The sequence below is a fragment of the Ixodes scapularis genome, unplaced genomic scaffold (genome assembly GCF_016920785.2).
Source record: "Ixodes scapularis isolate PalLabHiFi unplaced genomic scaffold, ASM1692078v2 PGA_scaffold13__105_contigs__length_92229423, whole genome shotgun sequence".
Lineage (NCBI taxonomy): Eukaryota > Metazoa > Arthropoda > Arachnida > Ixodida > Ixodidae > Ixodes > Ixodes scapularis.
In genome coordinates, this window is record NW_024609839.1 from 59,872,693 (window position 1) to 59,888,389 (window position 15,697).

Here is a 15,697-nt window from a genome sequence, read left to right on the forward strand (position 1 = left end):
TTTTTTAATGTTGGATCGATTGTTGGTGTGGCTCTTCCAGGCGTTAGCTCTTCCGCCATGCTGGACACTATGTATATTCCACGAATTTGAGACAACGTTTATACGACGATTGGCTGTGGAAGGCAAACATGTGCTTAGTTATAATGATAACAGGTGAAAGTGTCACCACGCGGGAAACGGAAAATTTTCGGGCAGCTAACCTTAATGTCTCTATTACGAAAATGTGGAACTTAAATGTAAAACCGCTGCCTCACTGTAGTTGGTTTAATGTTGTCGAGCGCCAATGGGACTCGCCAGCTGTCGCCTGGCCTGGAGTGTTATTCCTGAGATATGCATTGAAATAATCCATGCCGAGGTCGGTGGCTCCGAAGCTCCGAGCGTTCATTAAAGTTTTAGTCACTGTCGAGATCAGAACGGCACGGACGAGCTTCAGCTGCCCCGCGTCCAGCGCGAGCTTCCTGCCTTACAACGCTTCGATGCTATGCGCGCAGCTAAAGCACTGCGGAAGGCATAGCTCGAGAAGGGCGCTCTGCCGCTGTAGTTATCGAACCTATCGGGCGCGTGCTCAATCCGTGCTTCGAACTTGACGGCGAGAGTCGCTAACAACGCGTGCCCAGCGTACGGTCTGCTAGAAGTCTGTTGGCTCGGTGGCATTCGGGATGGTTGCATTTGACAAGCTTTTGCCTCTCTCTTTCGCAGCTACAAATCCTCGTTGGTGTGACGGCGGGACCTTCCAATCGTCGGGGTTGTGCGACGAGCGCGGCCATTCCTCGGTGTTGTGCCAGTGAGACTAAACTTGGACAGTGTGCGGTGTTGTGCGAGCCGATCCGGACGGGTCCACAAGGGTCGCCGCGGGACTCGTGATCTTGGGTGAGCAGATGGGCGAGTCAAATCTTCGGCTCAAGTCCCCGTTATACGCGACACGGGCGTTGGCCTCTAGTGAAAAAACCAAACAAAACTACACAGGACTGGAACTCTAGGGCATGCATAGGCTAAGATCAGCTCGCGTTCGCGATGTTGGTTCGAGTCCTGCGTACCGGTTCTAAGGTTAGCCGCGAGACTGGGCGCATAGCGGGGCCAACTGCTCCCCTGTCGCAAAAGCCATACTCAGCGTCGCAAAAACCTAAGTTCCAGCGCTCGTGGTTGAAGCGCGTACATAGTAGTGTTTTAGGCGGTCTGGCTTTTGGGACGGGGATTTTCAGGTCGACGTGACCCTGGGCGTCGAGAACCCTCGTCGTCGTCGTGGCCTTCACCTACGAGAACTTCGCATCAGGCTGTTTGTATCCACCGCTTTGTCGGCTGGGACATTCGGCTGCAAGTAAGTGGGATTCACTATTTTTGGGCGGCGCGCGCGTATGCCGCTTAAAATCAAATAGCGCACCGTCATCCGGTGATTCCGCCTTTCCGTGTACTTTGAAGGTCCGCAGTCGTGTTATAAGCATCTCTCCTTTCGTAATTGTGTACTGGTTTATAATAAAAACTGAAAAATATTTTATGTGCTTGGTCTTTTGTGCTCCCCTCCTCTCACAAACACGCACAGCTTCCGGGAATCGCAGGCTGGCATATCTAACCGTTTCGTTGCCTTTCAGGAACTTTTTTTCAGTGTGCGAATGTGTCATCAATGCGCGACTCTTGAATATGAAGAACCTTCCTACTCGCTGAATTACCTGGTTTATTATAATTTTTTTATTTTTTTTTTTAAATTTTAGGTAGCCGATATTAGAGCAAGTGGCATCCCGCCGAATGCGATTTGCTAGATATCGAATGACTCTACGCAATCCAATGGGGACATTGGCAGGGTTGGAGATGTGTTTACTGACGTACTTTCTTGTATTTTATTTCTTTTCAGATGGGCCGCGGCTAAACGTGGACGCGTTGTGCCTCGATGGCCTCGTAGTCTGGAGGCTGACTCACGCGGCACTATTCGATTGAAACCACTGCTCGCACACCGTTAGAACTTGGTTGTGCAACCTTTCTTGTCTCGGACTTTTTTTTTTTTTTTTTTTAAGGTAATTTTTTGTTTTTGATTTTAGCGGTGAGTTTTTCTTTCACGAAATACTTTGCTTTAGACGGCAAGTGTGGCTTTCGCTAATTGTTTTGTTGTCTAGGTTGCAGTTTCTTTTGTGAAATATTTGATCCCCTGTATACTTGTAGCGGTTATTAATAAAACTTGGATGAACTTTTCTCTGCTTCTGTTCCGTGTTCGCCGCTTCACAAACATGCACAGCTTACGGGAATCGCAGGTTTACACACCTAACCATGTCTTTGTCCTTAGGGAGCTTGTAGCGTGCGAATATGTGGCTTGAAAGCAATAAAAGAATTTCTCTGTCGCTCGTAGTATCGTGTTTATTTCCTCGGTTAGTTGATATCTCGGCGAATCGCATCCCGGCAAATGCGATTGGCTAGGGTATCGACTTAAAGGGATACTGAACCAAAGAATTTAGTGTCCATATTAAGTGGCGCACGCTCTTTCCACGAGCCAGCAGCCGCCGGTGTGCGCGAGCACACGCAAAGAAAATGCCGTCAAGGACCTCCATTCGCGCTTAAGAGGACAGTGAAATACATGGGCTTCAGGCCACAGGAGAATAAAAACAGGCTTTTCATCTCCACAAGTAAAAGCTGCGTACTTGTTAGACCAATTAATCGCTTACCTTTTACACCAGACACCACTGTGTAGATGAAAAACTTGTCTTTATTCTCCCTTGGCCCGAAGCCCATACATTTCACTGTCATCTTAACCGCGAATGCAGGTCTTTGACGTCATTTTTGTTGCGTGTGCTCGCGCACAACGGCGGCTGCAGGCTCGTGGAAAGAACGTGCGCCACTTACTATAGACACTAAATTCCCTGGTCCAGTATCCCTTTAACTTCTATACGCTCCACTGGGAACCTTGGTGTCCATGCGTCTGTTACTGCATGGTGCTGTCTTGTATTTTTGTTTGTTTTCATTTGTACTCGGTGAAGATGGTTTTGTTTTCTGGTACTGTCTTGTATTTTTCTTTTCAGGTGAGCCGTGACTGACCGTGGATTCGTTCTGCGGCGATGTTGGAGTCGGGATTCACTGTCCAATCACGCCGAAGTGTTTTAAGGGTGTCGAATCGTTTTGAAGAGGTGACATGAGCCCCCATACTAGTAGTAGTACCAAGATGTCTCGTATAAACTTTCTATTTCTTTCAGATCCTGTCGAATTCCGATGGTTGGTCTGGTACTGTCTCGGTTTGTTGGCTTTTGCTGTTTCAGGTGCGGCTATGCCGGGGTTTTCGCGGACCGTGGACTGTTGGCTTTCTTCTTGGGGTCATGGCCTGATGCTGCGGTTCTGGGTCATGCCGGCTGAACAAGGAGCCGATTCCTGTCTGTGCTGATCACGGAGTTGCCGATCTTCAGACTGCAGCATAGGGTCTCTAAGCCTCCTTGAAGCCTGCAGTGTTAGGCAGAACGCCTTCGCCTTCGTCAGCGTCAGTCCCTCCCGAAGTTGCGAGAACCGCTGAAGGTTGATACCGCGGGCAACTTCAAGATGTTCTCATTTCGAAGCATCCAGAATTTTGCGGCCGCTCCTAGTCCGCCGCTTCAGTGTTGATGAAACTTGTCTCCTTGGAAGTGCTGCGTGAAGGCCGGCTGAGTCTGTGGTGAAGTTCCAGCAGATCATGGAAGTGATGGGAAGTGAGTCCCCTGGTGCGCCAAGTGTCCTCTAAGACCTTGCTTTTCTAAATTAGTCTACACATAGGCGTAGACTCCGGGAAAGCATCGGGGCTCGTGCCCCCCCCCCCCCCCCCCCCCCCCCGGGCCCGGGTCATGATCCTTACCGAGACGCTGTTTACGTCCTATGTCACGAGCTTCTATAGTAGTGGCAAGGGAATCCCAGCGTGCTTTCGTTAGCTTCAATCTCCAGTTCTGGAGAAAAGGTAACGCGCACCAACCCCCCCCCCCCCCCCCCCGCCCCCCCGGGAAAATAGGAAGTCTATGCCGCTGACTGTGGATGTCAATAAACATTGATGTTATTGCCGTTTTCTGTTCGTTCTGCATGCATGAGTTCATAACAGTTTAAAGGTAAGGTTTAGGTTGAAAATATTTAACCGGTTATACGTAAAAAAATTTAACAAGTGGTAAACTTCGTAATAGGGAGAGGGGGAGTTTTGATAAAAAGGTAAGCCTTCCGTAGTATTTTGTGATGACATTCTTGACAGCACCGGTGGAAAACGGTAAGTTATGATTATGGGCTAAATAAGCGAGAGGTCAAATTTCCAAAAATCTGTAATGCCATAATATATATTGATTAAGAATGTAGAAAGTTCCCTTTAGAATATCGCTTCCTAGACTTCTAGATCAACACGATAGACAAGGAGACATCTTTGACAACAACGATGGAGAACGGTGTTATGATCATGGGGTACATAAACGAGAGGTTAAATTTCCAGAAATCAGTAATGCCATAATGCATATAGATTTAGAATGTAGAAAGTGCCCTCTAGAATTCCGCTTCCTAGACTTCTATAGCACCACAATAGAAAAGAAGAAACCCCAGTCCTCCTCATCCGCATAAATTGCGCATTGAAAGTTTTGACAGCACAAAAACTTGCACTGGCGCTGAATCGATCGAAACTGCCATCATCGTAGCGAAGTCTGACCTTTTGTATAATTTGTACAGTCGGCGTGACAAAACTGCATTACTAACCCCGCATATGTATATTGGCAGAAGAGGGAGCCAATTCCAATTATCAAGCCAACGAATCAAGCGCAACTACAGGGTCTCACACCTACAGACAACAAAGACGCAAGATACACCGACGATAATTTTCTAAAACGAATCCGAGAAATACGACAGCCTAGTTCATCTTTGCACCAAAAAGAACTCGCGGTGCTTTTAGATAGGCCCAAATTGATTCCTGTCGCGAACCTGTTGGTTGACTGTAGAAGTGCAATCATTAACGAACGGGCGTCGGTGTCGCTGGCATCACAACGCCCCGTTACGTTCAGTTCCCTAGGCATCCTAACCCGACGCTCTTGAGGTTTCCGACGCCAGTCTTGAGAGAGGGGCCTTGGAGGTGGCAACAGAGCAGACGTCGGCCTCTACCACCTCCGTTATTAGACCACCGTCAGGATCGCGACTACTGATATTTCAATGATCGAATAAGAAGTTAACTTTTCTGTTGAGTGGGGTATGTGGCTTCTACCAGTAATTCTTATATTATTACATACTTATAAAAGTATAAAGAAAGATTAATTTTTCGATTGGGCGGCAGCTCGCGCCACCTAACCGGGGCTATGGTGGCTCTAGGGGTATGTGTGTCGAGCGCATATTTGGGTAGTTCCACGTGGCGCCGCTTCATGACGAAAAAGAGGCGTTTGAGAGCGTTTGACTGCGTTGCGTCGAGAAACGAAAGCGAGTCACCGGCACATCTGTGCTTCGTATGAAGCGTGGAATCCAATTCAAGGAATTACTTGGCACGCGATAAAATAAGTATGGATGTCCTGCGTTCTCGCGGTCGCAACGCAGTGAAACGCTCTCAAACGCAACTGTGCGTCGGGGCGTTAAGTCGTTCAAACGGCCTGCTCCTGCTGGTGCTTGTGGTATCGGCGTCGCTCCTAAGTACGGGTGCGTCCTGAGTACGCGCTCTCGTCAAGTGTTGCGTACGTGCTCGCGTACCATACTTTGTTTTGCACAGATAGCTTGCTACGCTGCTGCAGCTGCGGACCCGAGCATTGGGCAGTGATGTGATTGCTGCGCCAATTGCGCCAAACTGCGCCAAGGGGCTAACCCTGCTACATCCTGCTACATTTTGCCAAAATATGGGTAATCTCCGCCAAGCCTGCGCCAAAGGACCAATTTTGGTCGCCTTTGAAAACCGAAACTAAACTGAGTTCCGTAATTGAGCACACAGGAGTTAGGTGGTGCAAGCAGCTATACGACACAAAGTACCCTGCATCAATCGTTCATCCGGTCATGCATGATTTTTCCCGCCGTCTCTCGTCTCGCGTATTTTTGATAAAATATTTCAATGATAGACGTGGGCGTGTGCGGACGCTCCGACGCTAGCATGCCGTCATGCTGTGAAATGAAACCATGTTTTGGTGCTGCGGGGTTACTTTATGGGCTGAAGCATTCGCTCCTGAAAGGAACGGCCGTGGATAAACTATATTTGGTCCCTGCCTGTCAGCCACCATGGTCGCGCGGCTTCGGGTGTTGCCATCCCCACGTCACTGCAGTTATGGCACTTTCCATACTGAAACGTAAGGACTGCCGCATGTTCATCAACAATCCTGTTCTTGTTTAATACGCTACTACAAACATCCCTTTAGCTCAAAGACTGCTGTGTCGAAGTATTCATTGCCTAGGTTTCTCTCGGTAGGCTTTCTTTCGAGACGTATCCCGGTACGTGAAAAATCAGCCGCGAAAGATGTTGGTGAAGCAAAGTGAGATAAAGCAAAGATGACAATGTCCGCATGCTGAACCCGCACAGCGTGCTTATTTGTCTCGAGCTCAGTTGTTGCGCAAAGCGCTCCAAGAACTTATTGACCCTGACTCGCGATGTCTTGCATCAATGCGCTCAGGTTCTTTTTTTTTTTCTTCTGTGTTTAGCTTGTACCTCGCCTGCCGGACTGGCAAGCACGTGCCGCTGGACTGTTTTTGTGTTGTTTTTTGTCGTATTTTGTACAGTTACATTTTGCGTACAATTTGGGAATTAGTTGGAGACGGAGCGGAGTGGCATGGTTTCGATCGAACAGCCACCTCCGCTCGCGCGACAATTTCGCATTGCACGGCAGTAGTTAGGTGTTTCATCAGTTAGAGACTGCTTCCATTTATTATTTTACTAGTCAACCTAATGATGTGATAATAGAGAGTTTTGTTAGATCGTGTTTTCGGGTCACGCTGTTTGTAGTGGGAGCTCGCGCTACCCCTTCGATGCATGCTCTGAAGCGCGCGCCTGTAGCTGTAGCGGGCCTTTGAAAACAATCTACTAAAACTCTCTATTTACTACTAAGCTGGTCATTTTCAAATAAATTTTAATATGTGCAGTTTCGTCCGATATGATAACACACACCACAGCGCACTATAGCAAATAACACTCACACCTTACACACGAAAAATAAAGCAAAATTCAAACAAACCGCGCTGACTGACAACTCTTTTTATATAACTTTGTCTTCTTCAACCTCTAGCACCACCGAATTTCCCAATTCACGCGCACCGATCTCCTAGATGCCTAAAAATGTTTTCTCTTTTTCTGTCAGGTGTAAGGATGGTGTACTTATACAGTTGTTATAGCTCCTGGCGATATGTTCTGCTTCGATAATTTCTCGAGTTAATTGGTTTCTGTTCCTGCCTAAAATTGTACAGGATGGCAAGTGAACGTCGCACCCACAATCCCGGCAGTGTATGCCTAGATGCCCTGAGTTGGCTCTGGAGCTGTTGTTGTTGTGTTCCCGGAGCCTATCGTTAAGGCATCGTCCGGTCTGACCAATGTACACTTTCCCGCACGAAAGGGGAAATGAGTACACCACTTCATCGGCACACTCAACGAACCTGTTCTGATGGTTTTTGGTGCAGCATACTGTTCGGTGGAAATCAGGTGAGTTGACTTGTTTACACAAGTTGCCAAGCTTATTGGGAGCAGTAAAGACGACAGTGATGTTGAACTTGTTCGCAATTTTCTTGATTCCATGGGAGAACCTGTGGAAGTATGGAAGCACGACAGGTCTCGTAGATCTTTCTCCGGCTCTTGGTGTGATATAGGATGTCGTATTTTTTGTTTTCAAGATGCTCTCAGCAATCGATGTTAATAATGACGTGGGATATCCGGCGGATGTTAATCTGGAAATTTGGGCATCGAAGCTTATTGAAATAGAATGCTCGCAAGATTTTTGAAGAGAGTTACTTAGACATAATTTGACGATTCCTCTTTTTACTAGCTTAGAATGTGCCGAATTGTACGGAAGAATTGGTTTTTTATTCCTTGGCTCATATTTCCAGCATATATGAGTGTGTTGTAAATTGAGCCTGAGATCGAGGAATCGGATTGATCTTTCTTCCGGAAGCTCATAAGTAATTTCCAGTGGTTTTAGGCAGTTTTTAAAAGTAGATAGAACACCGGCAATAGTGGTTGGAACATTACTGTTCTCGGCGTCAAGAATGATCAAATAATCATCGACATACCGAAATACTCTAGCAACTCTGGTGGAGTCAAGCCAATTGTTCAAGAGTCTGTCTTGGTGGGCGAGATAGAGATCACTTAGCACTGGGGCAATGCACGACCCAATGCAAACACCTTTCTTCTGTAGATACGTTTTTTCTTTCCAGGTAATAAAGGTGGAGTGAAGATAAACCGAGAGTAGATGTAGAAAATTGTCTTCAGAAATACCCGCAGAATTTTGGAACGCTATGCCACCAAAAGAATCAATACTCTCTTCTACACTTCGCAAAAGACCGTCCTGGGGCAGTTCGTAGTACAGGTCTTTTATGTCGATGGAAAAAGCTTCTAGGTGATCATAACTCTACTGTGACAGGAATTGGATGACCTCGTTGGAACTCTTAATTAAGAAAGGGTCGTCAATTGTAAGAAGGTTTAGCTTTTCTTTGAGAAAAAGGGCGAGTGATTTTTGCCAAGTTCCCTTTTCGGATACAATGACTCTGAAGGGATAACCGGGTTTATGGGTTTTGGCACTGAAAAATACACTGAGACTTAGCAACTTGTTGCGATCGATGCGGGTGCAAAGACTTTTCTGTTCATACGACTGGCACAATTGTCTAGCATATTTTTTGGCCTTACTCAGGGAGACATCTTCTTGACATTGAAAAACTGACTCAATCGCTGAGATGGCTTTTGTCCCATACATTTCTTGGTGCATGACAGCGAAGCCTCCTTCCTTGTCGGCAGGCAAAAGAAATAAGGAATTCTCTTGTAGATATTGAACCACCCTCCTGGTACAAATAGAAGAGGCCTGCGGTACTTTTCGGAGTAGCAGGTCAACTCCTTCAGATGTAACCCGGTCGACTTCCAACTCAGGAACACGGCGCGAGACCTGGCGGACAAACGATAGCATTTCATGCGGTGACCTTTTTGGTTCCACAGCAAATTTAGGACCAAGACTGAGAACATTTTGCACAGCGTGGGGGAGATGAATGTCACCTATGACATGCACAGGATTGCTGGGACCTTTCACCTTTTTGGGTGTGAGATTGCGGAGATGTCTCAAAGTAAGTCGCCATAAATATTCTGTTAGGCGATCGGCGTGCAGAGAGTGTTCACGCCACATGCTCCTCCCAAACGGAAGATTGCATAGGCTCACGTAAAGAGAAGTCCGGTAAAAGCGGGTCTGTCTATGCCATTCCGATTGCAGTATCTTGCACATTCGAGTGCCATGGCCGAGTGATGGGGCGAAGATTCCAAAAAGGGCTTTTACCTCAGGTGGTATCAACTTGTTGCGGATGCAATATCCGAAGGATCTTGCCTGACAAACGCTAATGGCAATCCAGATGACAAGGAAACTTGGGGTCCAGGAGAGATGCGGAGAAAAGCCCGATGTACTAGAAATGTATCTTGCAACGTAGCAGCAGTAGTAGAAATGTATACGAATATATCGTCCGATATATTCGTATAATTTAACTGAAGCATTGCAAACTGTGTTATGTCATTGGCATTTCAGTTACATGTTAAAAGACTCCCAGGTGGTCTATCTTGACAATACTTGGTTGATTGCGGCGAGCAATGTGTCCTTTTTTGTCCACCACCTAATATTAATCTTTTTTTTTTCTAAGAATATCTGCCCCAAAAGCCACTTTTGTTGCTTCGAAGCACTGTTTTAGCTGCTCCAAAAGCCAGTTTTGCTGCTCCAAAACTCTGTTTTGGCTGCTCCAGAAGGTGCTCCAAAACGGCTTAGGCCAATCACATCACTGATTGGGCTGTATCTAGACTCCGTTTCAATATAAGTGCGAGCGCAGCCAGTGCGGCAAGCAGGAGTATGTTTTCTCTGCCGACGCTCTTACTGGACTAGCGTGTGTGCTTAGCCCGCTCAAAGTGCGTTCGCTCTCGGCACGGGTGACATCCCGTCCCGCGATTCGCGGGACTGTCCCGCATTGAGGGCTCGTGTCCCGCATCCCGCAAGGAATTCCCAAATCTTTAAAATGTCCCGTATTTCATACTGTCGTAAAATTCACTCAGCAACTCACGGTGCTGCCGAACAACGAGGCACGGGGAAGCGCGGAGGTCGCCAGTAATTTTGTGGATCGAAATGGTGCGCCATGCTCTATGATCTATCCAAGCATTGCGGGAAGAGACCGTCGTTCTTGCAAGAGGACCGACGCGCATGCGCCGTTGTGCCTCTCCCTTTGGTAGGAAAATATTGTGCAAGAAAGTTCTCGCCAAAAGTTTAAATATAAAATATTGTAATTTGTTTTAAATTACCGTGCCAATGCAAAAGGTGTGCTGTAAATTTTTTTTTTTTTAGTGAAGGCAGCCACACATGCAACAGTCGAAAAAGAAAATAATATCAAAAATTTGTGTAGCACCATGCGAATGCGAAAGGTTGGCTGTGAATTTCTTTTTCTCTTTTTTTTTAGTGAAGGCAGCCACACATGCAACGGTCGAAAAAGAACATAATGTTAAAGATTTGTGTAGGACCATGTTGATAGAAGTAAGCGTAGACAGGAAACAATAACCAGAAAAATATTTACTGTTTCTTATTTCCATTTGATGCATTGAGTACTGGTATAGTCGATTTTTATGTTTTCAACTTCGGCACATGTAATACCATCTTTGGCATTCAAAATAATCTATCACTGGTAGTGAAATTTATTTGAGTTTATTTGCTGGAATACAATTAGCAGGTGTATAAACAGTACGGGATAATAAATGTGTTAACAGAGCCTTAGTTCGTTGTGTGCGTCTTAATAAATCCCTCCCCCCCCCCCCCCCCCCCCTCCCCCTCTGTCCCGCGTGTCCCGCATTTCACGAGCAGGAAGGTGGTCACCCTACTCTCGGCATATTCGCTGGTCGCTTTTCAAGCTCTTGGAGCGCTCTGAAAAGCCGGTGTGCATTCGGCTGGTCGACGCCAGGCGAATATGCCATTATTGAAGCGAAAAACGCAAGCAAATAAAACATTTGAGATCGACCCCACACTCGCACCAGCAGCTTTGACAGCGCGCCAACTGCACGTGCAGGTCTTTGGCAGGCTAACCTATAGGATCTGCAGAAACGGGCGTTCGAGGTGGCGTTACACGATGTGCTCTCGACTAAAGTCCGATCTCTTCAGTCTTACAGGACCACTTCAGTATCGACCAATTCAAAACACTTATCATGCAAAACAAAGGAGAGCAAAAAAATTGAGGAAAGATGCTATACCAAACATTCCCTTTTTTCGTTACCTTCAACCATGAGAGTAAACCACCACTGCAAGGGAACTGGAAATGTAAATGGTATGTACAACATCTCACAATATATATATATATTTTTTCTTCGGTGAGACGCGTTGCATCAGTTTTATGATACAAATTCGGTGCACAAACTGATGATTTTGGATGCCTCTTTTACAAAATGCAGTTCCATTTGTTTGTTTTGGTTGCCTCCCTAAAGTCCCCAAGGCACCCCAAGCCAAACCTGAATAGTGCACCACAAGATAGTGCCCACTGTACTGAAACATCCCCAGGACAGACTGCTGCAGCAACCGCAGCTGCTTTTTAGTTTGGCTGTCCGATACTGTTTCGTGGTCGACCGAGGCCTATCTACCGCTAGTGCCATCTCTGTCCATTCTAGGAGTGTGTGCCCTCCCGATGGCCTCCATGCAGCAACTTCTAAATGGAGATTTTCCCTCGGGGCAATCTGCCGCAATGACCACAGCTGTCGGTGAGTTTGGCAGTCCGATACTCTTTCCAGGTCAACTGAGGCTCACCTAGCACAGTGCCGTCTTTGTTGATTGTAGGAGAGTGTGTCCTCCTGAGGCCCCCCAGCAAGTTCCAAGTGGTGCTGTACCGAACCTAACTTTCCCAGCTTCCCCAGAGCAGCCTAATTCTGCAACCGCCCCCCCCCCCCCCCCCCCCCCCCCCCCGAGCTGCTGATGAGTTTAGCACAATGATACTGTATCCAGGTCGACCGAGGCACACCTACGACGACTGTTTTCTCTGTTCATTTATTCATTCTAGAAGTGTGTGCCGTCCATGGCTGCCCGAGCAAGGTCTGAGCAGCGCCCTACAGGCCCTTGCTTCTCCAGCTTGTCCTGGACAGATACTGCAGCAACAGCTGATGAGTTCTCATATTCGGCTACTGTTTATTTCCTGGCAGAGTGCAGACAGTTACACACTGTCCTTACTGTTAGTTACATCCGATCTTATTGTCTCACTGTTAGCCATTTAATAAGACTAAAGTAAGATTCTTTTTTTTTCTCTCTTTTTCAGGCACACTGTTTACACTTGGTATCAGGCAGGATCATCATAATGCCAGTTTTTCTGGTGTACTGATGAATAACAAAGAGCTACAAATAACTATATTCAATGCAGATAAAACCGATATTGGCGCAATGACAGGAGTACCAGTTGCAACGTGAAGAGAACAATTTACAATTTGGACTTAAGCGCTTTCTCGTTGCAGATCAACTTAAGTGTCTCGAAAAGTCCACTCTGAAGGGGACTGCATGGAGTAAAGGGATCCTCGAGAAAGTTTTTTAAGATTCATCTTTCTTGTGTTTCCCACGGTTTCAATGTGGTACTGGGGAAGTGGGGTAGCTTTTGCCTGTAGAATGCACACTTCATCGGCATCTACAGGACTTCAACTTTGTGTCAGACATAATGCACAAGCTGATGGATTCTTTAGCATACAAGGTGAGCCAAACTTGCAGCATATAACAAACTCGTGCATCCTTATCTTAAGTATGCAACTCAAGCCGGATACCTGCAGACCTGTGGCGACAGAAAGACGTTTGCCGGTTTAAAAACAAACAAATCTTTATCACCACAATTAATTAAAGAGAAAAAAAAAAGTAGCTGCTAAATATCCATCCTGCTGCCGCCGTGATCCCAGCCAGTCTCGACGTTCGGGCAGAGCTCGTGATCTGTGTCTGGTACGCGCCACACGTGCGTCACGCGGCGTTGCATCACTGTCACGCGTCTTGGCATGGCAGACATTCCTATGGCTATCGCTTGTCCGCTACAAGGGCTTCCCCCCTAGAGGAGTCTCTAGGGAGGTGTTTTGTCCAAGAGACGGAGCGATTTTTGCGGTACTGGGCGGGGTTTAGAGGTGGTTTCGAGTGTGGTAGAAAACGCCGGTAAAAATTCACAAGTCCGAGGAACTCTCGAAGCTTCCTGCGCGACGTTGGTGTGAGGAACGTTGTGACCGCGTCGACTTTTGATGAAAGTGGGCGGATGCCTTTGGAGTCGACGTGGTGGCCTAGAAAATCCAGTTCGGAAACGCCAAACTGACATTTGGCCTTGTTGATAATAAGTCCATATTGAGCCAGGCGCTGGAAGGGGATCTCTAGGTGTTCAAGATGTTGCTCGGCATCAGCGCTGGACACCAAGATATCGTCCAAAACATGCGAAACGAAATGTCAGCCCACGGGTGACGCTGTCGACGAATCGCTGAAATGTCTGTGCCGCGTTACGAAGGCCGAATGGCGTCCTGACATGCTCGAAGAGGCCAAACGGAGTGATGATAGCCGTCTTTGGTATGCTGGATGGTTCCACCGGGATCTGGTGATAAGCTTTGACTAGATCGATATTTGAAAATATAGTTGTCCCTTCCAACGACGCGGTGAAATCCGTGATGTGTGGTAGGGGATAGCGGTCTGGAACGGTAGAGCTGTTCAGCGCGCGGTAGTCGCCGTAAGGCCATTAATCCCCTGGGGATTTCTTCTGCACCATGTGGAGGGGGGATGCCCATGGACTTGACGAAGGCCTGATAATGCCGAGCTCAAGCATATGCTCGAACTCGGCCTTTGCGATCTTTAACCGATCTTCCAGGAGTCTTCGAGGTCGAGCATAAGTGGGAGGTCCGGTCGTCACGATGTGATGAGTGACGTCATGTTCCACTGGCTGTAGAAAGTTGGCAGGCCGTGTGAGCGTAGGGAACCTTCGAAGCAGACCTTCAAACTTTGTGGCGGGTGGAGTGCAACGTTGCGGGAGTGATGATGAGGATTCTATGCCTTGGACTTCTAAGTTGGTCGTTGAATCCACAAGGCGCAGTCGCTGCATGTCCACTAGGAGTTTGAAGTGATGAAGAAAATCTGCCCCTAGGATTGGATGCGTCACGTCAGCCACCAGGAACACCCATCTCAGAGGTCGTCGCAAGCCGATGTTTAGTGTGAGTGCTCGTTCGCCGTAGTTGGCAATGGCAGACTTGTTCGCCGCTTGCAAAGTGACGTTGGAGCGCTGTGGCTTGCTTGAGATGGACGTCACCGGTAGGATGCTAACTTCGGCGCCGGTGTCGACTAGGAACCGAAAACCAGAATTCTTGTCTGATATGAAAAAGAGACGGCTGGCTTCGGAACCGGCACCACTCGCCGCCTCTAGTGGTGGGTCTGGGCGTTTTCCGAGGCCGTGCATGGTAGAACGCACTTCTTGGCTTGCGCGCCGAAAGTGCGATGGTACCAGCAGGTACCTTGGGAGGGCGGGGGAGAGCGATGCCGACGCTGTTGGGAAGTCGATCTGTGACGTCAGCGTGTTGAAATGCGGGTGGTGAGGGGAGCGATCTGAGCAGACAGGCGTCCTTTCTCACGATGAAACTCCTCCCTAAGGCCGCTGACGTCGGCTGTGGCAGTCGTCACGCCAGCAGGTGAAGTCGTGGACGGTAGTGGCCCGGTCGCACCTTGGACTTGTGCAATGGTGGGCACAGCGACTTCTATGACGGAGTCTTCGAGCTTTGCCAGTTCTTCGAAGTTAAGTCCAGACGCACACGTCAGGACCATGCGGACGTCAGTCGGCATGGTCCTGACGTGTGCGTGTTCAAATTACATCCGGGTCGCCAATTTGTGGCGACAGAAAGACGGTTGCCGGTTTAAAAACAAACTAATCTTTATCACCATAATTAATTAAAGAGAAAAAAAAAGTAGCTGCTAAATATCCATCCTGCTGCCGTCGGGCGCCTTGCCCCCTGCCGGCGCAGTGTGGCGGCAGCCACCACAAGCTACCCGCACATTTGTGAAGTGTTAAAAAAGCATTTTGATTGTATATGGTGTGTCTCCGTGTCATTTATCTTCTTTTTTCATTCTGTGATCTCTCTTGTTATGTACTCAGCATGTATTCTACCTGCAGTGATCGGTGGCCGAGTGGGAGGGGGATCGGTGGCGGAGGAGAAGCGCGTGCCCCCGTTCGGAACGGTCGCAAGTTTGATGAGCTCCCGAGGAGCGTCTGCAACGGCTTTCACCGGCCGTGGTTCATCCACTGAAATGTCTCAGGATTCCTACCGAGTGGTTCAGCCGTCTCTGCCCACAGGTACTGAAGTTTTGAACTCTGCATTTGCGCATTGTGACACCTCCGGGCGCCCATACAAGATAGACGATTTTCGAACACAAATGGAACGCCATGGCGTTCTACAAGATTTGATTGGAGCTGGCCAGTACCAAATGAACCATGTTTGGCTTTTCACGTTTAACTCTCTGACTGCGAAGAGGAAGCTTCTTGCGGCAAAAGAACTGGTCGTGAAAGAAAAACGTTGTTTGCTCATCGACCCTGACGAATGCGAGGTCCGACTACGACTGCACTGGACACCGATTCA